Below are 26,994 nucleotides of genomic sequence, written 5' to 3'. Positions count from 1 at the left end.
AAATCTTTTTCATCTTCTCAGATGTGACAGTTTAATGTCTTTTGTGGTCAGAGTTGACAGTAATTAAATTATCTTCAGGTTTTTTTACTGGACAAATTTGAATGCATCACCTCAGGCTCTGAGAAAGGATAAAAGGCATTTGTCTGCATTTTATGACATTTCGTAGAAAAAACATTGAATTTATTAGCGGAGAAAATAAGTTGCCATCAAAATATGCACTTATACAAGCTGACTGTGTAAGGAATAAGATAATAATAACAGCTAATAAAATGCATCTATCCCACAACTCAATATCTAGGCAGTTGATGTCATGTAAAATTAAATCCTGCTTTGTGTATCTCTCCTCGTTGTAGGAGTAAATGTAATCTGCTGGGTTGTTGAACACTGTAGCCACAAATGGCTAAACACCCCTTTGTTTTATATATGTCTGTACTTCTTTCACCGTTGTACAGTATACCAGGATGAGAGATGAATCAATATTTGAGATAGCTACTAAATTATGCATTTAAAAGGATGGTAAGCCATTTTGCACTGAGAGCTTCTACATGTAAAGCAGGGCCCTTTCATAGGACCTTTAATGGTTTTGTGGTGTCATTGTGGACCATTACGCTGAAATCAGACCAATTTGATAATGGCTTTCTATTAGTGACCTTGGATGAAAGAATCACAGATAATCTACATCTAAACTAATGCATTTTGTCCTTGCAAGGACAAAGAATTTGGTTTAGAAATTGGCACCTCACCAAATAGAGGCGTCCATTCATCGGTGACGCTCGCACACAAACACACTCACATACAGTTTATACAAGTGCACGCTGCGATGTCGGCGAGCAGTAAGGGGGCAGCAAATCACCCTCTGACACCAGAGGAAGAGAGGCAGGCTGGTAACCTTGTAAAAGACAATCGCTGAGGCCAAATTTAATGAAATGGCTAATAAAATTATTCGGCATATGGTCCCCAGTAATAAGAAACAGGCATGTCCCAACTTTAATGCTATTTACCCACCTGACTAAAGTATAACACTGATTTGGCACCTATGTCCAGATTGAACTGGAAAATGACTTGCTAATCTGTTTAGGTATTTGGAGTAATTGGGTCTGGTGCCAGTGAGGGGGATTTCCTTGACTGTTGAAAGTCTCTGCTAGTAGTCCATTCCCAGCTCCTTGGTATAATTACTCTGACAGAGCTGTGGCCACAGGGCCTGTGAGCAGGGCTGCTTTTTAAACTGTAAATTATGAAGGATTAGCATTTATGAATTTTAAATCAGGACTGTGGTAGGAGACACTAAAGCTGCTTAGTGATTGCAAACGGCAACGTCTAAGCAGGCAGCTCTACACCCCTCACTCTCCAAGCTGTTCAGTGTGTGTGTGTGTGTGTGTGTGTGTGTGTGTGTGTGTGTGTGTGTGTGTGTGTGTGTGTGTGTGTGTGTGGCTGTTTATTCAAATGTAGCTCCGCATAAACACAGAATGCTCAGACTGGACTCCCACTATTCGCTTAAAGCGAATAAGGATCTGACATCTTAACATCAGCCCCATCCCAGGCTGTACTGCGTGTGTGTGTGTGTGTGTGTGTGTGTGTGTGTGTGTGTGTGTGTTTCAGAATGGGTGAAAGTGAAGGAAAGTGAGGCTGTGTTTGCCAACTCATGCGGGGTGCATCTCCCCTGTCACTCCTTCTCAGGCTGGTGTTCTGCTCTTCACTACTGTGTGTCACACTATGCAGAATATCCAATGGGTGATTATGTTAATGGGGGACTTGATCCATGTTAAATTATGCATAATGGATTGATGTGGCACAAAGTCATCAATTAGACAGATATCAGCACTAAAAAGTGTGACACAGCATAATCTTTTTTTTCATGTGTTTTCAGTTGTCAGAATGGCAACTGTAAGACCTCGTGTGCATCAGCACACGCAGGCTAACAACACGTTTAGTTATCCAGTTTGACTGTATAGCCCTGTTATTGTGTTGCCATCTGGAGTTGACCTTGCTTTGTTTCTGAATTTACAGTCATCAAACTCTTCAGCTGAGGTGTGAGTCCATGACTGGCCTGTAGTGATATTTAACGAGGCTGGGGGACAGACACCACAAGAGGCCTCATGTCACACCTCTAGGAGCTGCCTGCACCAGGGTCACTGAGCCATGACCTCAAGCCTGCAGTGTTAACTGGTTTAGCCAGGTGGCAATAGCAGTAAGGGGGGGCATGGAGGATTTGTTGGGTTGAGCATTAAAAACCCTCCCCATGAGCCGAAGAACCCCAGAGTGCAACATTTTCTCCTTTCCAAGATTTCACACTCGCTCATCTCCAGAAATGCTTAACAAATATCAATCGACACAATACCATCAAAATTAACACAATTTGTACGCGTTTCATCAAGTTTCTGGAAGCTTTTTAAATTGGATAACAAACGGGCAACAAAACTTCACCCAGATATTAAGGGAATCCACTTGGTCTGTTATCCTTCAGGAGACATTTGTCTGACACAAGTTAGGTCCACTTATCACTGAAAATCAATGCAAAGTTAATCTGAATGATCATTTTTATACTTTTTTGTGTGTGGTTTCTTCTTGGACGACGATGCTTCTATCCATATAGAAAGAGGGGTCACTGAACAGTTTCATGAGCATGAAAATGATATAAATCACATGAAAATAATCTTTGCAGTCGCCAAATCTCAATCTAATTGAACATCTATTTCTGAGTCAGGTGTTAGAAAGTGCTCTTTAACACCTTCATCAACTATTTTTTGGGAAGAATTGTGTTCAGCTGTCCAGTAATGGTCTTTTAAGTTTTTAAGTATCAGTGCCGGGATGTATTGAAGCTGACACCTCTTAAATGCTCAAGCACACAAACACCACATTGGCTTTTCTTTCATTTTAACCCTCCCAGTAGTAGGGTACTGTGCATTGGTTGAAGCCAGATTTATTTTTAAATTATTGTAGATGACATTTTTTTCTGATTAATATCTAAGCAGACCACGTGTTTAACTCCTTCCCCCTTTGAAGGCCTACTAGGAATAACCCTTGTTTAGAGGTTTCTGTCATATTTCGGCCTGCTTCCAGAACATAGTTGCTGGGTGTGCAACAGACGTTAGTGATGGTTATCAGCCTACCAGGGATACCCTTGGAGAAGCTGAAATCCTTTTCTCGGGTTCGTTAAACCATTAGAATAGGATCTGGGCTTTTTACGGATATATACTAACATGTCAAAACTCGTCATTACAGGTGCAGAGGAGTCATCTGTCATCTCTATGGGGGGAAAAGTGTCATGGTCCGTGGTCCTGTGTCTGTGGAATGCGTGATGCTCGGGTAGCCACACCCCCGGGCTGGGCCATCACCAGCACACCTGCTCTCCATCACGGTGATTACACGGAGATCCACTTAATCCGGCGCTGACGGATGCTCCACGCCAGTCCGTTAGTCATCCCCACAGTGGTAACCAGACTTCCACGAAAAGTGTGCATTCTTTTCTGCTTGGAACTTTGTTTAACCTGCCTACTTCTGTCCAGGTTTCTACTCGGCGTCTGCTACCTGCCTGTCCTCCGGCTCAACTGGATCTCGCGGTGCTCACCTGGCCCACTCGCCATTCCCACGGACTTCCTGCCCCCACGGACTGCCACACTTCCCTCCCGAGCTCCCACGGTCCCCTTCTATCGTAAGCCCCTACTCTAACTCAGTCCTGATATGTTTTCCCCGCTTCCTGGCTCCCTAGTAATCATCTCCCCTTTCTATTGCAGCCCCCCGCCGTCCCGATCCCGGCTTCCTCGTGTCATTGTTTCCCCGGGTTTTTAGTTTCTGTTTTGCTCTCTAATTTCCCCGGATCGCCTTTCGTTGTTTCAATAAAGTGTCTTTCTGTTAGCTCGGAGTCTGCGCCTGGATCCTTTCGTGCCCGCGCACCACGGCCCATGACAAAAAGTTGGAGATCTTAAATCTCCATCTCTCTTCCAGTTTTTCTCGGTGCTTAATTTTGACACAAAGTTGATATGATCCTGATTATTCTTCATCCATGTGCAAAAACTGACCACAGAGAGACCCTGCTGATAAATAACTGCTAAAAGTAGACATGCTTAGAAATCTCCAGCGCGTTAGTGGACAAGCCCTCAAAGCTGAGGAACAAAGCCATATTTTGAGCCAGGAAACATTTACGTTTGCATCTCCTCTTTCACCAACCTTTTTGTGCCATAAGGACTGTCTGACTAGAGATCACGCTTTCAGAAAACAGTAAACTGAACAAACAGTGTAAAATGTTACATGGCAAAGTGAGGCCATGCCATAAATGCATGTGCCGCACTACTGTAAAGTACTGTAAAGAAGGCAGCAAGGACTCAAACATCTATGTGAAGTCCACATGAACATTTAAAGGAGTTTTATAACAGTGTAGACCTGACAAGTTAACAATTAACATGTCAGGCAGGTCATCAGCCACATTGACAATGAGTTTGAGTTAAAGCAGGAGACCAGTCTTAGGTAATATTTACCAGTAAATGATGACAGCAAGACCCATTGCTAATCCGTTACAGGAAAAGGCTGAAAAAGTTTCTACAGAGATTTATTTTGTTTGTAACTACTCTTTCAAGAGTTTCTGAGATAAAAGATGAAGTTTCTGAGATGAAGGTTGGAGGTTGGCCTATAATTAGCTAAGACAGCTGGATCAAGTGATGGCTTTTAAGTAATGGTTGAATTACTGCCACCTTTAAAGACCTGTGGCACATAGCCCATTAACAGAGATAGACTGATCATGTTTAAGATTGAAGTATGAATTAATGTTAGGACTTCTTTGAGCAGTCTTGAAGGAATGAGATCTAACAGGCCCGTTGATGGTTTGGAAGAAGTGGTTATTAAAGTTAACTTAGAAGGATCAATTGGAATAATCAGGCCCCATCTTATCCTAAAGTCCCCATAGCACCATATTAACCCGGTAGAGCACTTTGCTTTCAGACTGCAGGCTTACTTGTGGTTCCTGGATATTTAAAAGTAGAACGGGAGGCAGAGCCTCGATCAGGTCACTCTTCTGCAGAACCAGCTTCCAGTTAGGATTTGGGAGACAGACACCGTCTCTGCTTTCTTTAATCACCATGTGTTTATACATTATCATCATAATCATCTTCTCCTCGCCACCAGCCGGTCGCAGCAGACAGCCGCCCTTCCCTGAGCCTGGTTCTGCTGGAGGTTTCTTCCAGTTAAAAGGGAGTTTTTCCTTCCCACTGTCGCCAAGTGCTTACTGAGAGAGGGTCACTTCATTGTTGGGCTGTTCTCTCTATTACTGTAGGGTCTTTACCTTACAGTGTAAAGAGCCTTTGGGCAACTGTTGTGGCGATCTGGCACTATATAAATAAAATTGAATTTAAGTGAATTTTAAACTGATCTTTTTTCAATTTGTCTGCTTAATGACACATTTTTTAAGTGGGAAAACAAAAATTGACTGTGGTTCATCATAACTTTATAAAGTAATCTGTCTGTGATTGCACTTAAGCATACAGCAATAGATTTAAGTCGGGGTGTGGTATTGGTTGGGGGCTTTAGGAAGGTTTCCTGAAAAACAAAAAGTTTAACATGTTTGGTTTTATGGACTTTAAACATAGTTCAAAAAGTGAGCAAATCAGTTTTAATCAGTGTGAAATGTACTTAAAGGTAGGTCTGGTGAATTTGCATAACAGTGGTAGCGGTCTCTTCTTGTAGTTGTGTTACTGTGAGATGTATGCCTTTAATAAAAATACTAATAAAAGAAAATCCAGAGTGTCCCCATCATCAAAAGGACATTTCAAAGAACATTGGAAATCTCAAATGTTGGTTTTTCTGCTTTGTCCCAACTAAGGATCTTCTCCGAACACTCTGAGCATAAGTGGACACATCTTATTGATTTTCTTTCAAGCCAAATTGCATTGATTGCTGTGAATATGGCAGACAAATCCATCTGGTTGTGCGCCTACTGTGACAAAGTGGGGAGGTAGACGGGGAGCTGCGGCTGGGCGTGCCACAGCAGGGGAACAGGCTTCATTACACCAACTGAGAGTCCAGTGCCTAACACAACCCCAGCCCGACCCCCATCCTACGCTCTCCGTCCGCTACTTACCCCCAAATTAAACTGAGAGCTTTTTAATTATTTATCAATACCATGCACTCATCGTGGATCAATCAGTGTGAATGGTTTTTAAACATAATGAAGGAGCCTGCTCCGATGGACTTGTGAAAATTGATTGTGATCTTCGCCATTACGCCTCGAGTAAAGATGAGCTGTGTTGACAGCACTGTTGGTAATTTGAGGTTTGGGCAAAGATGAAGTGGAGCACCCCGGGAGCTCTCCCCCTGCCTAAACACAAGTGTGCTTCAGAAAAGCCAAACAGTATCTGATGCTTAGAGGCCATCTCATGCCACATCATTAATCAAGCTCTTAAACAGGACACCTCATCTTACCACCACATCACACCGTACTCACGAAAGAGGCCAGGCCTCTTCCTGGGGCCACGAGCACCACACATACCTCCTCTGAGAACACTTCTCACAGCAAATTACACTGGTCCTCACCACTCCCAAGGTTTAGCAAAGCTTGATTCATTGTGCTTCCAAGGCCGAACGAACCTAAGCAACCTCAACTTTCCCTCTCTGCTTCCATATTTCTTTCTGGGTGCATCATGTCAAGCAGAGTGAGGCGCTATCCCATCTGGAATTATTAGCCAGAGACACACACAATGCAATCTAATTTCATAGCACCACATTCAATCACTATGAATTCAGTTTCACAGGGGCAGTAAATAAGGCATGGGGTGCAGGTATTTCAAAATGAATTAATGCTCGGAGATGAATTTCTGTACCTGAATCTTATGAAATTAGAAAAATATCACCTGTCGTTCACGTACATTGGTGTCCATTCAAGAGCTGCGAGCAAACACGCTGATATTGAATTCAGAAGATTGTTTGTGAGGGAACAAGCCAACATAAAGCAGGACAGTATAATGAGATTCTTATTTCATCCTTTTTTTTATGGTGTTTGGGGGGGGGGGGGGGGGGGATGAGGGTGGAATTGGATTATGGGGGACTTATTTGTATGTGATATTGAGCACTGCAAAATAAATTCACACCTATTCAAATTGAAATCAGACCTAGGTGCATCAGATAATCCTTTTTAAGATAGTATGAACTGACAGTCCAAGCCCACACACTGGAAAGAAATAATCTACCCCTAACAAAACAGATATATAGCCTACCTTGCCAAAAGCATTTCAAGATTTTTTACAAATATTTACCAGTCAAGTACGTGCTTGATTTTTTTTTCTTCCTCCCAGAGGCATAAACAGTTGCATACATATTCATAGGGAATTTGAGCCTGTCTCCCAATCATCATGTCACAAAGAGTCTTAGCAAAAGCGCCTTCCCAATAGCTCAGTTTGTCGCTGGATCAGGAAACCTGATTTTGTTTTGAATCCCGGAGCCTTTTGAGACGTCAGGCTGTATCAGCGAAGAAGCCTGTGATGGCTGCAGTTATACAGCATGGCGGCTCCAGCTGCTCATGAATCTTTTTGAAATGGCTTATTTCTGAGGGAGTGTTGAGACGTAAGCCTGAAAGAAGGACAAGGTTTAGCGTGAAGATGAGCAGAGGGTAGCTGCTGCTAGGATGTGATGTGTTGGTGGTGGTGTCAGTAGTTGTGGTGAGACTGTGAGAGGCTCTAATGTGAGAAGGGATGAAGCAGAGAGAAAAAGAGAGGGTGGTGTTGGTGTCGGTGGTGGGCGGGTGGGTGTAATGCAACCTTGACATGAACCCAAACTAGATGTGAGCTTCAGACACATTTCTCCTGATGCTGCTGGCATCCATATGAGCAGCTTAGTGATTTATCTCCCCGCTGGCTGGAAGCAAGTGGGCTTGCATGATGTCCACTCTGCGCCTGTGTGCACTATAAGCCTGTGGGTCAGGTGGTGTGAGGCCATGTCTGTTGCACTGATCTCTGAGCTAATGAAGACTGTCGTAGTGTGTAGTTCTTTTTTCATCTCAAACCCTGCTGGAACATTTGGCTCGTACAGATGTGACAGCAGAGTGGTAAAAAACAAAAAAAGCAAGTGTGGACATATGTGAAGGCCAAGCCCTTGATGATAGAGTCACCTATTTATTTTGCTTGTGTGCCAGCCCTTTGTGCATTATACAGAGCGCTGAATTTTTTAGACCAACCCAACAGCTATTTGCCCACAAAAAGAAAGCCGGCAAACAAATGCAGGAGGATGTTGTCCAGAAGTTTAAACATCACAGCCCTCACCCTTATTAATATTTCAGTCTCTTTGTGTCCATTACAGATTCTCCCAGTTCTCAAACTAACACTGTCTTCCCTTTTTCATCCTTTTCAGTCTTATTTCTGTGCATTTGTCCATTCAGATACATGTTTATCACATCCTCACGAAAAGCAGCATTCATTGCCAAGGACATGCTGTTTTTATGCTAAGTGGTAAATTAACCAAATGTAAATATATATATATATATATATATATATATATATATATATATATATATATATATATATATATATATAATTTAAAAAAAAATACAGAGGACACCACACTATATAATTCATCTTGTAGGGAAGATTATTTTATCTACAAATATTTCCAAATGTTAATAAAAAACTGCAATTTTCTTGTAGTAGTTTGGCTTTTTAAGGCAAGCTTAGGTTAATATTAGAGATGGACCGATCCGACATTACGTATCGGTATCGGTCCGATACTGACCTAAATTACTGGATCGGATATCGGAGAAAAATAAAAAATGTAATCCGATCCATTAAATATCACGAAAGCACCTCACAAAACTTGCAACACGCCGTAACTCACCTCAGAACGTTAGCACGTCGGAGCAGTATGCATCACGTGATAGAGCGGCTGTGGCATGCGGGACCTGTCGGTGGTCTGGATAGCATGTGGAGCTTCGCTAGCAACCTGGCATTTCATCTCCGACAAAGTTATCCCCGAGAGAAGTAAAGCAAGTGTGTAAGTCCATCTCTGAATGTTTGTAAAGCATTCCCGCATTAAGCTTAACAAACGACTGCCTCTCCTTGCTGCTACTTCAATCATGAAACTGCTTAACGATCAGCTGATCGGCTTTTCTGTCAGGAGTACGTCTCTCTTGTTTGCTTTTGGCCCACTTTGCACCAGAAAGAGGAAACCAGCGGCTGAACAACAGCAGCACGTTTAAGCTCTATAAGCTGTTGTTAGAATTTATTTAATATTACTTTCTACTCGAGGATCTTTTTCTACGTAGCTGACGGCTGTAACTGTGCAGGGGCAGATCTAGCAAAGTTTAGCCAGGGGGGCCGATAGGGCATTAACAGGGAAAAGGGGGCACAAAGACATACTTTTCTTTCTTATTCTCATTTAAAATGTCTAGCTTTTAATAAATAATTATCTGACAGCCAAAGTTTTAATTTGATGCAAAATGAATAGAAGTCCATTACTGTATATAGTAACTATTAAGTCTAATATATATACCCTAGTAAGCTATAGTACTTTTTCCTTTGTGAAGGTACCATCTGTGCAGTCTGCAATTTTGTTGAAGAAAGATGTTGAATCTATTTAATATTTCTTGAAAAATAATTGATTTCTGTGCATTTTTTTTCCCACACTGCATCAAATTAAGGTTGATTACGTCGATTAAGCATCATGAGGTGGAGCGTGAGGGGTGGTTCCCTATTTTTTATTTATTTATTTTTGTTGTTGCTGGGAGTTGGAACCCTATTAGTTAGGTTGCTTAATATATATGCTAAGTACTCTTTAAAATACCAGAATAGGGAGGATGGTGTAGGTTTAAGTTTGATCAGTATTGCTGAACTATGAAATATTTTTTTTGGATACAGGTATAACAGAATAGCTTTAGTGTAGTTGTTGTTTTAAACTTGAGTATGAACTTATACAAAATGCAGCAAGATATTTAAAAAACAGTTTTGTTGATTAAAAAACACTATATCGGATTCATATCGGTATCGGCAGATATCCAAATTTATGATATCGGTATCGGACATAAAAAAGTGGTATCGTGCCATCTCTAGTTAATATTAGGGGGAAACAATCACTAGTGTGAAAGGAAGCAACATCTAAAAAACAGTACTGTTAATCTTACAATCTCCAGCATCATTAGATGAGATCATGGGTAGGAGCAGGAAAGTAACTGAGTACATTTACTCAAGTATTTTGCCGACGGGTATTTCCATGTTTCTGCTTTTACGCCACAATGTATCGGATCCAATTACTGTATGTTGCAAAATAATCATGTATAATTATCTCTAGTCCATTCATTTCTATAGAAGTAGGTACTTTTTTCAACCTTTGAACAGACAGAAAAAAAAAGAAAAAAAGATTAAGCTGCAATTCCTCAAATGGCCACTTGGGGCTTACGCCACAAATTAAAATAAAATGTCAAACTTTAAAGCACAATTATATTTTGAGAGCCTGGTAGTAAAATGTTTTTATTTTGTTTTTTAATCAAGCTGACTAGCACTCCAAACTTTCAGCCAAATAGAAACATTTCTACCTTAAAAATAAATGAATAAAAAATGCAAGTCCATTCACCGAGGGCTACGTGCATCTTTTATACACAGTCTATAGTGTAGTTATTTCTGTGCCCTAGCTGTAGCTTCATACTTAATAGCGTTGGTTGAGAATGCTAACCGCCTTCTCATTTAACTCCCAGCAAAAAAGAAAAAGCGTGCTTTCCAAAAGGTAGAGCTGTTGTTTGAAACTGGAAACTAAAGTGAAGAGAGTTATTTGCTCTAACCCCCCCCCCCCCCCACAACAGACAAAGAAAGAATAAGTTCATCACATCATGTTGGAGGGGGAGGGGGGGGGGGGACAACATCTGGAAGCCTCTGGAGTCTTCTCTAAAACCTTCCTCTATCTCCCGTTGTAAAGTAGCCGGCAAACACCGACAGAAAAAAAGTTATTTGGGTTGTAATGAGTGACCTTTCCATGAAGCAGCAGACATGCATTTTTATGCCAGGGCATAAATAGCTGAGCTACATAACAATTAAGGTAACCTTTCTGTTTGAATAAGAGGCAATTGCTCAGAGAACTGAAATAACATGAATGATAAATTATTTTTGTAACCCAGTGCACAGACGGTGAAGAATAACGAACAATGAAGTGGGGGAGGGAGAAGCAGTGCCTTGTCTCAATTGTAAATCCCAGTTATAATGCCTCGTTAAAAAGATTTGGGAAGGCGAAACAGAAGCAGACACAGTCTCTCTTTCTTAAAGGTAGACAGGTCTCTGTGGGATTCATTAATGTGTGTCCCGGTGGTAGTCTTCCTCTTACAGCACAATCGCCTGGGTTAGCACCAATACTGAAATTACACCTAATTGGACAATTACTCAAACTCAGAAACCTCCTGCAATAAGCCAACAAGGCTCCTAATAAACACCTTGTCTTCTAATAAAAACAAGGAAGTCATTTGCGTCACCCATGAGGCTCGATTTTTTTTTATTTTTTTTTTTTATCTGTGCTAAATTTATTTTTAAAATAATTGCATGTGCTGTGAATGAGAATATTAAAAAGGTTGTTGAGAAAGGGGAAAGAAGATGTGTACGAGAGGGAGAGGAAGAAGGACAGCGATGCAACCCTACCTTAGGCTCAGTGTTGCAGTCTGCTCTCCTAGGGGAGAGCTCATTTGTTCCACAGATAAGCGTGCTGCACAACTCTAATATTATTTCTGTAATGCCGTAACGTAATGAAATAATTACTGTTTTGTCTCTCTTTCAACCAACCAAAGCCCACCCTGCTCCCCCTCTCCTTTGACCCCTCCCCCGCCTGCATCAGCCACAGACATATTTCCTCCACAACGACAGTCGTAATAGATTTCTGTCAGCTCTGTACTGTTTCCATTAAGGTTGCTTATAACAGCTGGTGGACAGCTACAAATTTAAAGGTGTAGCGCAAGCACCCACTCGCCACAAGCCTGTGGTAACTACTTTAAGAGGACGTTTCAAGCTCAATTATGCATCTCCAAGCATATACAGAATTTGCTGTAGCCAAGTTTGACCTTTAAACTTGAAAAATCCTCTCCTCCCTGACGTGACTCAAAGGCTCTTTACTCACAATCGCTTTTGAACCCATCTATCCTCACCCTGACCTTTTTATGGTGTGCACCACTCTGGAAAGTTAGCAACCATTTTCACATCATGCTACTAACGTTAAACAAACAGACAGATGAATAAATAATCATAGCTGACCTCACACAACTAGGGACAGCAGTCTAACACCTCCGCTGGCAAGGGTTCACCGAAATGCCACTCTCCTGCCACAGCACATGAAGGGACGGAGGAAAAAAAAGAAAGAGGAAAACGACAGGAAGCGGGGATGAGAACCCACAAGAGGTGGACAGTGACAAATGGTGTGGAAAAAACAACACAGGCAGCCATCTGAAGGGAAGACAAGAGTAATACTCACAAATAATTAACTGGGTAAATATTGGAGAGCAGACTGACTAATTACTTCACACGTCTCACTGCGCTCTCATTATTGTTGCTGCTGCAGTTAACCCTTTCCTGCAAGGCGTGGCTGTGCGAAGGCCTAAACTCTTTACAGGAGAGTAGATGACTTTTTTTTACATTTGTTACATATTCATGGAGTTGGAAAACAGAGAGGAACAAACAGGAAAAGAAACACCAGGACAAAACTCAGTTTTAATAGCCACATTGCTGGTTTTGTGCTGTGTGTTTTAGCCAGTTAATAACAGATTGGGGGCATGTTACTAACGGTTATGTGAGTAAAGATCAAACATCTAAAACAAACTGAGGTTCAGTTGTGGTTGAAACTGTCTTGGAGAGCTGTGGATCCAAATCTGTGTTCATTCGGGAGTCCACTTAGGGCTGTCATTATCTCCTGAGGTTAAACTGGGCCTCAGGGCTAGCCAGGGATCTTCAAAGTCATCACTACATCAATCTTCAACAGTGACTGGTGTAGTGATTTTTAAATATTTGAACAAATGGTCAACCTTAATAATTCCTTCAATGATTAAAATATGTTTTTGCTGCTACTGTGAAATCTAAATGTAGCAACTTGCAAATATTGGATATTTTACTCTCCCATTGAACTGCTGATAGGTTTCTTCAAATGTGACTTCGCAGCTATAACCCTCCCTTTTGTCAGTTAGATGATGCAGATGGTGTGGCAGGTGTAAGGTAAGCTAAACGGTGAAAGAGAAATGTTTAATAGCTGAATGTAAATTGGATGAATGTAAATATAGAGCTTAATCACTGAGAGGAAAGACTATTAAACATTATTTAGCGGCACTTCAGATGAGCTCAAGTTGAACTGTCCTCTAGTTTGTTATGAGAAAACCCTGAATGCATCACGGCTGTGTAGTCTGTATAGTTTGATTATTTCATAGCTGTATCGTTATTGTTGTATATTGTAACAGCATAAAATATAAACTGATTTCAGATTAATAAAAATATTGAATAAAATATTATTTCATATATTTCATGACAGCGATGGCCTTACATCACTATTATGTCCTCCTCTAGGGCGAGCCTGACCACATACCTGTGTTTGATTCTGATCCACAGGCGAGTAATGATCACAGTAACAATCATTACTGTGATCATTTGCTAGTTATGCCCACTGTCATGGAGTCTACCATAAACCTGATCTTTGAGGTCTATTCTTTTTTTATCCAAATGTAGGAGATGTTACTACTGCAAATGTAGTAACAGGCAATTTGATTTAAAAGAATAAATGTAGGTTACGTTTTAAACTATGCATTAATTCCTCACATGATGCAGAGTAAGAAAAGTGTCAACTCTACTGGTTTTCGCTGCACTATTACCCCCGCTGTTAACACACATGTGCAATCCAACATTACACAGATTTCGTACAAGAGAGCTGGCAGGTGAACACAGTTTACTGTCCAATCCAGTTCCCTCTGCGGTTTCATATCCACGGCTGTCAGGTGATGCATTAAAAAAAAAACAACCCTGATTCTATGTAGGAAATTTGCTTGAATGACAAATGTGTGCAGATTTTACAGACAGCGGGTCCAATAAATGTCTTTTAAGACCTAAAGGGTGGGGATATGGGATGCGTGTCTCAGCGCTGTTTCATCATACATTGAAGTTTGAACTAACAGTCCTCAGGTAAACTGGTGAATCGCCTCACACAAGGACGTTTCTCCAATAATCTGCAAGGCAGTGGTTAATGACAGCAGCTGTGAGGCAGGCATGCACCACTTCCAAGCTGATTTAAGTTTAACGAGCCACTCCAGAGTACTATTGATTCAAATCTATATTTGACAGGATACACCGTGAGCATATATTAAATGGATAAGAACACTTCTTGGACACTCAGAGAGCCTTGCCAAATGGAAGAGAAAGCATTAAGCAAAGATAGGGTGTCTTTTGTTGAGTGATCAGTGTTATGCCGATGTGGCGCATGTGCATCCGTGAAGCTCTTTTATGTTTTGGACATGCAGCTTTTGAAAAAGACTCTAATAAGCATCATAAATACCAGTGAAGCATCTCATCTGCTCTCTAAATACTTCAAATGCTTTTGGATGGATTTTGTTTTAATTAAGCCCAATGTCAAAAGACAGCGATGAGTTTTAAGGTGACTCTAGATTCATAACTTCTTTGAAAAATACCTGCAAATCATCACTACAACTTTTGAGATTAAAAGATTATTTTTGTGGGAGAAGCTAAATGTGCCACCTGCCAATGAATGTGAGCTTCACTGCATATTCAATACAACTTTTCTGTTAAGTACCAATAAACTACCAACCAAAACGTGGCACTCAGGGCTGACAGTTATCTAAAAGGGGCTTTTTTTAATGCAAAAATAACATTGCCATTAAACACAAATAGAGTGTCCATTAGTGAATCAACTGTAGCTCACTAATTAGCAATGTGTTTGAATTTGATCATTATTTTATTTATTTCATTTAAAAAAAGAATCAGGTCAGACGACACAATCTCACACTCGTCGTCTATTTCGTGTAAGCTGTTAAAACTATCTTTGATCAAGCTATCACAAATGTAAATTACATTTTGTTTTTCCTTGCAAAATAATGTCCAAATAATTCGATCACATGGCCAAAAAAATGATCAAAGATTATTTAAAAAAGCTTTTATCAAGTATCAATCCGTTCAAATCTACTGGAGAATTTCTAAAACCTTTAGGAGCAACAACAGCAGAAACATTAATATCATTTATGTGGTGCTAATTTCTCTCATGACACGATCTCTGTGTGAAACTTGTGAGGGAGCTCTATATTCCATTTTACACAAATTATTGAGTAAACATGCTCGGTGCAACCTTTGACAGTTTTTGCTACGTGTTTCAAGTTATTCAAATTAAACAAATGTGCGTCTCAAATGCTGATTGGTTGATTGGTCAAGCTATGGAGACCTTGCTGAACAACTAAAGTGCACAGTGTAAAGTACATTTGCGCAAACAGTAGATTTTTCTACGCACACATGGTGGCGGGTTCACAAACTGCTTTGGTGAAGAAGATAATGAAGTAAACAAACACCTACAGCACGTTTTATTGTACAGTAATTACACTTGAGTTGATGAGGTGTGCGATTGTTAGTTTCATGCCTGGATGACGTGGCCTACAGGAAACACAATTACTCATTAAGAGACTGCGTGGCTGCTGTGGGTCAACATCATTTCAGAATATGATTGGTTTAAGCACATTTCCCCAGTTTTCTTATTCAACCGTACATACCAGCGAGGATGCTCATTTTCCTGGTTGACTATTAGGATGCCTCAATTAACCGGGGATTTATTTTATTAATGCAAATCCTGATTATTATTTTTTTTAACTCAGATCACAAAAATTTAAAAAACCCCAAAAATGTTCATTAAAAAACTATTTTCATGACGTGAGGCAGGTTAGATTAATCTCTTTTAATGGCTTAATGGAAATATGTAGTATATCCTCTTAATGAAAGTGATGTTGGAGAAACAGCTCAATCAAATCAGGGTTCGTTTTCTCTTTTACAGTCGACAAAGAAAGCCTTAGTGTAGCTAGCCGCAGCTGAAAGAAGCACCAATTTTAAGGAGCACTTAGAGAAATTGCATAGATGGGTCAATAATGTAGGACTACAAAATTCATGCTCTGAACCGCACCTGAATCATAACCCTGGTAAAACAAGAGAGACTCCCGACCTGCTGCATTTCTGTTTGACAAGAGTTTGACAATCCCCATGACCGAGCAAGGCAGCAGAGGATTTGACAGAGGAGCTGTTCTCCTCACTTTTATGATCTTTAAACCCTTTTTTTTCTGCTTCATGGCACGCTGTGTAAGATGAAATTAAAAAAAACCACGCCTGCTTGATTATATGCATTTTTTGAAGTGAGGATAACAAATGTTTTGAAAATCCACGATGAATTGGGATCTGTTTTCTCCACCAACCCAACTGACAGCTTCCTAATGCTGCCACATTAAAGTGGTTTTCCAGCGCGTGTGATGCAGCTTTAACTAGGTCCCGGGGGCATTGTTAGTTATCATTGCCTACTGCTGGAGTGAGCCCTGGTGAAAGCAATTTTAGCTTTCCTCCCAATCAGTGGTGCAACATGAGAGATGGCCAACGAGAACAAACGGCCCAGCTCACCACTTCCCACCGCCGATCTTATCTGAAATGCTGCTCCCGTCCCGAAAGAGCCCGCTAACGCAACAACCCACCCCCTCCCTTAAAAAGACATGAGATGGTTGGCCCCAGGCCTTCCCAATTCATGCAGATATCCGTAAATTAGACTCATAGAGACAGGCCAAAACGTCCTCTGAGGGTATTAGACATGAGCACTTATGCCGCAGAACATGTGAGAGGCTTTCTGGGAGTGCAGAGGGTATGATCAAAATACATGAAAATGCCATCAAGAAGTCCCACCACAGTCAAGGGTTTACATGTTTGGCCTGTTGTGCATGTTCTGCTATGGCATCAATACACTCGTACCTACCGGCAAGGTAAATTCAAATCAAAAATAATGATTCTTTTTTACCTTCAACCTGTGATGTATTTATTTCTTGGAATGGGAAAATCGTTTTCTAGGTAGACAGCGCTGCTCTTAGTAGGGCTGAACGATATATCGCATTTGCGATAATATCGCGACATGATCAAGTGCAATTTTCTAACCGCAAAGGCTGCGATTATACTGCGATTATAAGGCTGTCCAAATTACTACCATATCCCAGAATTCATAGCGCGGCCCAGCCAAACTCCAGTTTCCAGCAATGGCGGCCGCTACTAAGTTTTAAAATTACTCATACTAATCTTTCTGGGTCACAAAATAAACTTTTAACATATTTTCAGGCGAGAAAGTAGTTGTGTAAACATCAAATATCTGCTCGGTTTATCAAGATATCCCATATTTGCAAAAGTGCTTCGACGTTTTCAGAGGCGTCTGCTACCCACCAGCTCGACAGCTAGCCGGGAGCTCGAGGATTACTGATGCGGCCGAGAACGGCACAACTCCCGGCACATCATTTTCAGATCACCGCGGAGTTTCGCTGCTCGGGTTAAACGTAATATATAAGTCACTTAGACAACCTAAAAATGTTATTGTTGGGCTTTTTTCAGTGTTTTGTTTGTTCGTGAGTAAATCGGTTTGGCTGAGATTAAAGTTATTAGATTAGATAAAATAAAACTTTATTAATCCCCCGGGTGGGTTCCTCCTTGGTTTTCACACAGCTGACTAAACGTCAAACAGAAAACTTATTAAACAGAAGTATGAGACAGTCGAGAATTTACGCCAGTGTCTGGTTATATTTTAGATAGCAAGAAGCAGACGGCCGAGTTTATTAAACTCCACCGAGACAGCGGTGACGCTAATCAGAACTAGACCGTCCAATTTCACGCCTTTAAACTTTAAAGGCGTGTTTGTGTGTGTGTTTATACAATTGCTATTATGTTTGCACTTTATGTGTAATGTTACTGACTGCAGAGATCAGTAAGATGTGTGTATTTTTTATTTATTAGTTTTATTTATTTAATATTATTTTTTAATTGAATGACTGTCTAGTAGTTCACAGATGTCGAAAAACTGAGTGTGGTAAAGCCACTGATTTTTTTTATGTATATTTCTGCAATCTGCACATTGTACTGACTTTCATTTTAATGTTTACACCAGGGTTCCTTGTCAGCACTTTATGCTCAGATGTTTGTAAGCTAAAAATAAACTATTGTGTATGTTCAAATATACTGTTGTGATTGAAGAAGTTAAATAAAAATGTCAGTCATCAATTCATGCATCACCTCATGTCATCATAACAGAGGTCTGTCTTCCAGGAAAGAACAGTTTAAAATTAATGTAATATAGTATTGGCCATACTATATGATGTATTGCTTGTCTTTGTTTAATAATACAGAAGACAAAGACCTTAAAAAATAATCGCATATCGCATCGCAATCGCAATATTGGGGCAAAAAATCGCAATTAGATTATTTTCCATAATCGTTCAGCCCTAGCTCTTAGCACAGTAAAAGTGATTTGAAGTGATGTTTTAAGAGTTGTTTCTGCAAGGTCCTGAAAATAAGTGTGTTTTAGATGGATGACCTTGTAATCATTAGGTCTCTGGTGATTAATTCTGCTAATTCCGATGTACCAATACGGGTTATTATTTATTTATTTTTTTAGATACACAAGTATTGTGTGTATTTTGACCATGAGTGAGTGGCTGAGTCAGTGGACGCCACGTCACTGTCTAAACAACCAATTTCTCTGGTTCTTTGAACTGAATCCAAATGTGAAGGGATCAATTAATCTTAGTGGGTCTTTTATGTGTTTTATCCAACAGCAGGGAGCAAACAAACTACAGCTGATATCACCAAAGCACACACTGACAGGCCACATCTTTGTTCTTTGCAGCCCTTTATCATAAATGGTAGTTATTTGACATTAACTGTAGCATAAGTGTTTGGATGTGCAGTCTTATACATTGTAATTCAGTGGTGATACAGCTACAAGCAAATTCCTGTGAGTTGGTGCTGTCAAGTGCTGGTGGGAGACATCAGAGCTTCCTGTTAAGAGTGAAGCCCTGAAAGTTAAACCCTAAAATAATACATTATGGCTGTCCTTCCAGATTTTACCTTCACCACACAGTAGATTTTAAATAGCGTTATTATGTAGTCTTTTACACAGAGAAACAAATAAGAGATTGAGTGCGAAAGAAACAGATGAAAAAGGAAAACCAAGGGAGGCTCTAGAGCTCGTAAGGTTCATAAGGCATTGCCCGGTCAGACGAATGGTTGGTGGTTTGTTCCCTGGCTTCAATGGTCTGCATGCCAAAGTGTCCTTGGGCAAGATTCAGAACCCCAAATTGCCCCCAATGCATCCACTAGTGCGTGAGTGTGTTTGTGTTAGATAAAGTGCTAAAAAGCGCACAGAACAGAAACACTGTGTGGATAGCTGAATGCGGCCTGTAGTGTAAAATCCCTTTGAGGGTCACTAAGATAAGAAAAGTGCTGTATAAATGTAGGTCAGTTTAATGTTAAATTAAAAAGTTTTTTTATAAAACTAAAAACACAAACATGAAACAAATATGTAATGAAACAAGTTTCAAGTCGCAGTAACTTGGTTTTCCCACCATGATAACAAGCACAGATACTAATAGCTGCCTGGAAACCACATCTGCCTGATCTAAACTCTGCAGTACACTCTGGAAAGTAGTTGGAGTGAGATGAGCTACAAGATAAAAACACCCAAAACAAAAATATGCCTTTTATCTTATAATCTACATGTAGTGTGCACAAGCATGGCAATGAGGAAATAATAACGATTCAAACTGGTTGGATGCCTTTATGGTGACTAAGGCTCTAATTGTGTCTCCCTCAGAGACATGTAGCTTTATAGGCCTTGTAAGGCTTTTTCTCCCCTTCGTTCCCCTACTTCCTCCTTCCAGAGTGCCTAATATCAGATGTCAGATAGCCAAGGTGGAGAAAAAAGAGAGTGGTCTTCGAGACAGGCTGAGTTATGTGGCCGTCTGAGGTCTTATTACCAGTGCACAGCCTACAGGCAGCTTAGCCATTAGGGAATACACTGAGCATCACTCATACATTAACTCAGCTGACCCAATAGCTGATCAATACTGGAGTATTCTGTGAGTTCTCGAGTAGGAATCGGGACATAACATTGCATGATACACCCGACGCTTCCTTCAATTTGGTTTATGATTTTTTCATGTGGTCAGACATTATTTTGTTTTTGTGTTATTACAGCAGTGAGCTGTGCACTTACATATATATATATATATAAGTGTGTGTGTTTGTAAAGTTAAAACTCTTTATTATGACTTTGTTTCAGTATGCGCGTCCCTATATGCTGCAGATTTAAATGCATCAGAAAAGAATAATTTCTTGGCACAGTGGGTCACAATTGAGTTTGTGGGGGTTGATGATTAAGATAAAACACACATTGTGGTGTATTGAGGTAAGTGACCTGCCGCTCTGTTCAGATAAGACTCCAATTAATCCAGGCTGAATTGCAGTAATGTAAAATAAAGATAATTACTAAATCAGCAGGCTACATTGCTTTGATAGATTTTTGTTACTCAATGTTATTGCTGCAAGGAATAAGAAATTAAATGGATTATATCACAGTATTTTCAGATGGATTACAACTGCTTTTAAATAACCGCAAGAGCAATTTCATCAGCCCTGCAATTCGAGAAGCCACTGACAGGCACTGCATGATTCAAATTGAACTTGCTCTCATCATTTTAATAAAGCGCTTCAGTCTTCACCCCCAGCAGGCGCGCTCTCAAGCACACACGCACACACAAATTTTGCGCACAATAGGCTCTATGCAATCTCAATAATAACAATAATAATAGACACATGTTTATGAAGGACACTTTTAATTCCTGCGCAGCAAAGCCTGTCTTGTTTTCAAAACTTGTTTAAATGTTCAAAATCATTCGGCGAAAACAGGGTGAGAAGTAGATAGCTGATGTCAAAGCAGGATTTCATTTTTTTTGTGTCGGCCTCCAAAGAGTCTTGGTACAGGCGACACTGGGACAATTTGTAGTCCGATGTTTCAATAAACATTGGCCTTTGAGAACTGCTTGAGCGTTTGAAGTTCAAGGTTTAAAAACAGTAAATAGTGGACAAGTAATCAAAGGCATGTGATGAGAGATTTCACGGGTGGTTATCTCCAGGTCCTTGCTGCCATTTCTGTGTGTGCCGGGAGATTGTGGAGAACTCGGCGTGCCAAGTGCCCAGGGCTGCTGCAGCGACTGCTCTCCTTTAAAACCATGCTGGCACAGAGCCCCCTATCGAAGCCAAGGCCTGACTCTGTAAGCATTCATTATGGCATCCATTAGAATAAACATCTCAACCTCCCCCAAGACCAGCTCCCTTGCTTTTAAGTGCCGTTTGACAAGGCTGCATCCAAGCTGCAAAATGAGAACAGTGCCCACATTTTATTGTATTTATTTATTCATTTCTGTTTTTAGGCTTTTTTTTTCAGACAGAGTTCTCCCACTGTTTCTACACAGAAAGCTTTTAAATGTTTGTCTCAGAGTGTTCTTGCCTCCATGGAAAACCGACAGCCATGCCAACAAAGAGTGGAAGAGGGCCTAATTGCTAATCTGTGCTTTTCTTAAGTGCATCGACACAACAGTATAAGGTGGATTTGTGTCAGCACTTAAATATATTCATTAAACATACGCTGTGCAACATTTAAGCTATTTCAATAACATTTCTGTACAGTTCAGGGGAATCGCACTTTCACCAGCTTGAGTGCCAGACTAAAAGCGAACCGCAGAAATTTTAAATGCAAAGGCTCCAAACATCTTTTAAGAGCTGAAGGACGCATACAGACGAACTTTAATCAGAGCGAGCTGCAGAATGGAGTTTACTTATTGACGCGATTGATGCAGACAGGCTGATGGTAAATATTCCACAAAACCTCATGAAAGAGGTTGTGAGATTAGAAACATCATAAATGCTGCAAAGTCTAGTTATTCAGGCTTCCACTGTCTCCTGTTTGATAGAACTGAAGTGCACGAGATGGCCAGACTATTTGCTAGTTTGTGCTGCAAGTTTCAAATCTAAAGACAGTCAATCTCTCCTCTGTAGGTCAAGATTAACACTCAGCCCACAGCTTCCTTGTTTACCACATTGCTGAAGACAGATGAACTTGTGATCTTCTTGAGTTTTCATGTTACATTTTAAATTCAAAAGAGAGGATCACAATAACAAAGTGCAGCCTTCAGTGTAAAAAAAAAAAGAATGTGTCTTCTCTAATGCGGCACTTCTTCTGCCAACAAACGCAGTCTGGGTAGAACAACAGAAGAGCAAAAAGACAACAAAAGGGAGCACAGAAACAAAGCGCACGCGTTATCATCACCGTTATTGACAATAGCAACAGCAGTAATAACAACAACAAAGGGCATCCTGGGATATCAAGTCACATTTGTTTCTCCATTTGCCGTGTGAAACGTACTGTAATAAGGCTGCCTTTCCACTTTCATTTGGCGTGCCAGGGTTGTCAGCGGGACGTGGACAGGAGGGTTTCATCAGCTCACTTTTTACCCAGCCAACTTCACTCTCAACCTATCTAGGCCAACAGGCGTGACACTTTGCGTTGGAGTACAAAGTCTCACATAAATGAAATTCAGATGATTGGTAAAAATGATATGATACACAAACGCGAGTGTCATCAGGCTGTCATGTCTGCCTTGTTCCCCCTCTTGGTGTGTAGTGGCACGCCTTGGGCCTGCGTCGCCTCGCCTCTCCCCTCCCCTCCCTCCACATGCAGTCCAGGGACGCTGGCCGTCTGGCTTACTGACAGGCAGAGAGGGAGATGAGCTGGATTGGGCTGCGTATGCCCCCTTAATGCAAGCGGAGAAATAAAGAGAGACCAGCAGTCAACAGCTCATAAGTAAATCTCTTTACGAGTGAAAGCGAAACAGACGCCAAGACAGCGACTATGAAACTTTCAGCAGGGCATCATGGAGGTTGAGAGAAAGGGAACGCCGTGCTGTGTTTTAGTGCGTGAAGACGGCACAAAGAGACGAGAAATGAAGAATGAGGGGATTTTGGATGTCTCAGACTGCTTTTGTTTGAGTTTCCGATTAAGTGCCGCCGATATTAACGTTTTAGCTGACGTCCTTCAGCAATTCTGAAGCAGTAGTCCGTAATTAGGTAAACAACTTTGCAGTGCTGAAGGATCAGCATCGTATTAGATTGAGGTGCTCTTCTTCTGGCGACTTCAGAAATTTTAAATAAGTCATCAGTCAGATACTGAGGCCTCTGCTCTCTGTCTAAAGATATATATATATGATTGCTTTTTTTATACATATATATAACTTTTTCCGCCAAGTAAAACCATCGCCCAGCATCCACCTCTGATTACTAGCTATGCCTGCAAGTCCATCATTCCCCTCGGCAAACAACAGGGGGAGCACTGACAGTAGACACTGATGGTGTTTATTGGAAATTAAGCAAATTGGATCATTTGCTGCTTGGATGCAGTAGAATGATGTTCCTCCTCTTCGAATTTACAAGTAAAGTACCTAATAATGCCAAGCAATTAGGAAGGACTGTCACTACACAACAGGGACTGGAGTGATTGCTAATGTGGATTAGGCTGCATTATCCAGCCAGTGGAAGGAGTAGGGTCGACACTGAAAGGTGGTGTTATACGAGCACCAAGGACAATGCCTTAAATGCCACACTTCAGCAGTGAGAAGGGATTTGTCTCTAATTAATTTTCAAAGATTTCTGTCGTCCGCGTTTCTGAAGGCCAGCCCTGTAGAAGCTCACTAGTGGAGTGCCCTCCAGTAGTTAAAGCCCTGAACAAATGTTCAGCATCATTAAAAAATATCAAGTACCTTCTGCTCTCTCATCTCTCCCACTGCATCAACAGTAGTTCTGCTTGTAAAGTGACAAAAGAGTTCAGGTTTCAGCGTATAGTACAATGCAAAGACAGCGAAAATAAGTAAATCAAACACAGATGTTTTTGAGTTTTGGTAGTTTCTCTTTCAGCTTGTTTATAATGTGCCATTTGGTACATGAGACCAACTTCGGCCCATTCTGAGGGAATATTTCAAGCATTTTTCCTCTGTTTCCTAAACTTTGCACCATAAACGTGACACTCTTTCATCGGAGAAATAGCTGCAGGACAGTTTATCTGAGCTCTGCCATCTGACGAAAGGGTTTAGTGGCGACGAGGGATGTGGTTCTGGATGACAGATTTTAATTACAGGAACACAGGGTAGTGACACTCGAATGACCAGTCGCAGCTTAGCATCAGCCAATCACCGCTGATAACCAGATGATGAGCGCAGAGCGACCAATTAGCTGTGAAAGGGCAGCAGTGCCACATCAGCTATACTGCTGCTATGCTGCATGATCTTCATTGTAGGTGCAAATCTCAGAAGACAGACCGGAGAAGTCCTGTCACAGTGGTTAGATGTGTGGATCTCCCAAGTCACTAAGGCGGTATAAGCATCTGTAAGGCAGGTAGCAGGTGTAAATTATGTCAGTGTTCACTAGATTCCTCATGTGGATGCCTCATTAGTTCGTAATCCTGCTTCAAGATGCGGGCTTCTGACATTCTGTTTGTCGCAGTATGCATGGGTAGCATAGCACCAACACTAGAATAATTACTACAAGGAGAAAAAAAATCATGATTTCGATCTCTTGTATTTTTTTTTTTCGCTTGGCTAGAGTTCTTGAACCAAATATTTGCAGTGCAGCCTCGACTAATTTGCTCGGCTATCATTTTTTGTGCAATGTGTATACAGCAATCAGCCACAATATTACAGCCATCTCCCTGATTTTGGTTTCTTCCCCCTAATGCAGCCAAAACAGCTTTCAGCTCTTGGTTGGGACAGTGATATCCAACAATGTTTATAAGGGTGCTACATAAACACTGACGCACAGTCTCCTAGCAGAACTCTGCTTTCTAACAAGACCATTTTCTATGGTTATAATGTCAGGGCTGATTATTGTATGCTTGGGCTTGTTTCTTGGGCCCAGTTGAGCATATTTTGTGTCACCTGGTGGCATCTCAAGCACATTACATAGAATTAGGTCCATGATTTGTTGAACAAAGACTATTGGCCTTTATCAAATGCACTGTTTAGGAGTTACAGACATTTTATGCATAGTCCCCTGTTTTCAGAAGCTCAAAATAAACTAGACAAACTAACATGATTTTAAAGTTAAGGATTTTTGTAGGGTATATAAAGCACCCTAAGGTGACTCCTATTGCAGTTTGGCACTATAAAAATAAATAAAATTGATTTCAATAGATATTTTTTAATACTTGGATGAAAATCCTTTGCAGTCAATGACCGCCCGAAGGCTAAAACATATGGACATCACCAAATGCTGCATTTCCCTCCTTGAGATGCTCTGCTAGTGCTTTACTGCAGCCACCTTCAGTTGCTTCCTGTTTGTGGTTCTTTCTGTATTTAGTTTATTTTTGTATGTAATAACTGTGTGCTGCTTGCTCTGTTGGGTTGAGATTAGGTGTCTGACTTGTCCATTGAAGCTCTGTCTGATCAATTTTGCAGCATTTGGCTGAATCTGAGCAGAGAGTATAGCCCTGTACACTTCTGTCAACAGTCACATCGTCAATAAACACTAGTGTTTCCGTTCCACTAGCAGTCATATGTGCCCACACCATAACATTGGGTCCACCACGTTTGATAATGTGGTGTGCTTGGATCATGAGTTTTCCCCTTTCATTCCACACTTTTGTCTTGGCATCATTCTGGTTCAGGTTATTCTTGGTTTCATCCAAACAGTTTTCCCAGACGTGTGCAGGTTTTAATCTGTCCTGCTTGTTCTAGATCGTAACCAGTGGTTTGCACCTTGTTGTAGACGCTAAGTATTTCCATCATGAAGGTATCTCTTGATTGTGTGACATACGTACCTCCTCCAGAGTGATCCTGACTTGGTTAGATGTTGTGAATTTGGTTTTCTTAATTATGTTAACTATGAAAATAATCCTGTCATCAAACACTTTAGCAGTGTTGTGTGGTCTTAACTCACTAGAACCTCCTTGGGCTTTACATTTAAAGTTACAGTGAAAAGCTATCAAATATAAATTCAGCATTTAAGATAGTATGTCTGGTTCATATGTCACGACCAGAGATGGGCAGTAACGCGTTACTTTTTTCAAGTCCATGATTAAAGTAAAGTAAGGGATTACTATTGCAAAAACGGTAATTAGAATACCATTACTTTCCAGTAGGAATGCTGTGTTACTGCGTTACTAAAACCGTGATTTTTTTCCGAGAATGTCTCACGACAGTGACGTAAGCAAGTGCGACGTTCGTGACAACAGCTGTGTGCAGATCAACAATGGATAATATGTCAAGTGCGGGAGAGAGTATGAGCGTGCAGCGTTTAAAGCGTGGAAGTACTGACCTTACTTTGAGTTTGATTCCATAAAAAGTGACAAAAACATTAGTGTCCGTTATGCGTGGGAAGAAAACTTCTTTTTACAGTGAAAAAAAACCCCTAAACTTCCAAGCAAGCACCGAGTGCGCTACGACGTAATGGGAAATTCACAGAGAAACTCGTGGATTCTTCCACTGACCATTGCGGCACACCTGCACCAGGGTGAACCTCCACCTACGCCACTCCTGCTTTACAGGTGAAAATAGAGCAACAGGATCGCTAGTCTTTGACTTTATTTATTTTCTGCTGTGTTTCACTTGCATCTATTTGAAAGAGTGAGTGTAAACACAAATATATATATATATATATTTTATGTGCTGGAATGTGCAGAAAATAGGTTTAAATATTAAACAAATTTCTTCCAGTCAGAATGTTGCATATAATTAAATTTTTGCTTGATGCATAAAGTTAAAAGATTAAAACTATTAAAACAAGTTAAAAAAAAGAGACTTTTCCATTTGATTACATTTTGTATGATGGATTATGCAGAAAAAGTAGAATTGGGCTGAAAGATCTATCGCTTTATCACCTATTCAGGTTGTAAATCGTGTTTTTAAAAAGTAACTAAGTAATTAATTACTTTTGAAAATAAGTAATCAGTAAAGTAACGGGA

The 26,994-nt window shown here is 40.6% G+C and overlaps 1 long non-coding RNA gene across 1 annotated transcript in view; it reads right to left on the bottom strand.

Annotated features, from left to right (window-relative positions):
* The window catches only part of LOC309691102, a 248,062-nt gene extending 221,409 nt beyond the window's left edge, over positions 1–26,653 (bottom strand). Inside the window, exon 1 of the long non-coding RNA XR_014271887.1 lies at positions 26,349–26,653. This is a non-coding gene — a long non-coding RNA (uncharacterized lncRNA). The remainder of the gene's footprint in view (positions 1–26,348) is intronic.
* Between the last annotated feature and the right edge of the window lie 341 nt (positions 26,654–26,994).

This window comes from Aulonocara stuartgranti (assembly GCF_965226115.1).
Source record: "Aulonocara stuartgranti genome assembly, chromosome: 1".
NCBI classification, from domain to species: domain Eukaryota; kingdom Metazoa; phylum Chordata; class Actinopteri; order Cichliformes; family Cichlidae; genus Aulonocara; species Aulonocara stuartgranti.
The sequence above is the reverse complement of the archived record's forward strand: the minus strand, read 5'-3'. Positions and strand labels throughout refer to the sequence as shown.